At 42.2% G+C, this 1780-nt stretch overlaps 1 pseudogene; it reads right to left on the bottom strand.

The window, feature by feature from the left end:
- Window positions 1-261: 261 nt before the first annotated feature.
- On the bottom strand, window positions 262-1424 carry LOC100603770 (annotated as a pseudogene).
- Between the last annotated feature and the right edge of the window lie 356 nt (window positions 1425-1780).

A 1780-nucleotide genomic window follows, 5' to 3' on the forward strand; every position in this document is an offset into this window, starting at 1 on the left:
GCACATGAAACATTCTCCAGGTCATATGTTTGGCCACAAAATGAGTCCACAATTTTAAAAAAATCAAATTTATACCAACTATCTTCTCAGACTATAGCGAATTAAAACTAGAAATTAATAAAAAGAGGAACTTTGGAAACCATGCAAATACACTGAAATTAGGGTCATTTAATTAGGGTCATGCAAATACACTGAAATTAGACAACATTCTCCTGAACAACCATTGGGTCAAGAAAAAAATTAAAAATAATTTTTTTAAATTTTAGATTTTTTAAATTTCTTCAAATTTGTTATGTATCAGGAGTGACTGAAATAAAAAATATAATCGAGTCCCATCATCATCACCATCATCATCATGGAAATGGCTTTAAGAGAAAACTGGTCAGATGAATATTATTGCTTCTCGTTTTCAACCAGTAAATAGTTGCCACTGATAAATTGACAGCCAGTAGTCTGTCAAGAATGCTCAAGATATGTTATATAATACAACATACCTGCTCACAGGGGGAAAAATCCTAGGAAATACCTTATGTGTAGTTCTTGATTTAATCATACAAGACAAGCACAAAAGCACCACCTATGCCTCTGAGAACACTGGACCATGCACCCTTGAGAAAAGCTTTGCCCCCTTCATCACGAGCAATCTTCCTCCAGCAGTCAAGCATGTCTGTGTACATGAGGTCAGTTCCTTTGCACCCTGACTGCATCATCATGCGGGGGCAAACGGTGTCAAATGGATAGGAAGCCAACCCAGCAACAGCAGTGACAGTCTGTGCGGTCATCCAGCTGATGACAACGTGAGTGTTCTTGGGATCTGGAAGCGTTCCGTTTCTAGTGTCATAGATACCAAAGTAGGCAGCTCGGTAGATGATAATAACCTGCACAGACACGTTAAAGCCTTGATACGGGCCCTTAATCCCATTAGATTTACATATCTTAACCAGGCAGTCACTGAGGCCTCCGCATTCCCTTTTGCTTCAGCTTTACCCACATTGGCTGCTAGACCGGTACGGGCAAAATCAAGAGGGTACACGAAACACAATGATGTGGCCCCAGCGGCACCGCCTGATGCCAGATTCCCTGCAAAGTAGAGCCCAAACTGGGTCCTCTTGTCCACCCCACCCAGGAAGATCTCCTTGTATTTACCTTTGAAGGCGAAGTTGAGAGCCTGGGTGGGGAAGTATCTGAAGACATTGGCCAGGTTACTGCGCCAGAAGGACAGGACTCCCCTGCGCCTTGGGAATACGGACCACGCAGTCTATAATGCCCTCGTATTGCTTATCTGCGGTGATCTGTTTGCTGGCATGCTGCACCTGCATCAGCAGCTTGACCTGGTCGGTGGGTGCTACCGCCATCTTGAAGATGGCTGCGGCCACTCCACCGGCCAGGAAGTCCTTGGTGAAAGACAAAGCGACATCTGTCATGTTGAAAGGAAAGAGCAGGCAGGCTACTGCGGGACGGGACTGGGTCGGCAACCGGCTTTGACTCCGGAGCTGCGGGAGAAAAAAATTTAAAAAAATTGAAACGAATAAAAAAGGAAACACAACAAGCCCAAACCTGTGGACTACAGCAAAAAAAGCAATGTTAAAGGGAAGTTTATAGCAATAAACACCTATATCAAAAAGATAGAAAAATTTCAAACAATCTGATGAAGCACTTTAGGAACTAGGAAATCAAGAACAAGCCAAACCCAAAATTAGTACAATAAAAGAAATAATAAAGATCAGAGAAGAATTAAACAAAATATAGGTGAAATAAATAACATAAAGGATCAATGAAA

The sequence above is a fragment of the Nomascus leucogenys genome, chromosome 18 (genome assembly GCF_006542625.1).
Source record: "Nomascus leucogenys isolate Asia chromosome 18, Asia_NLE_v1, whole genome shotgun sequence".
NCBI lineage: Eukaryota > Metazoa > Chordata > Mammalia > Primates > Hylobatidae > Nomascus > Nomascus leucogenys.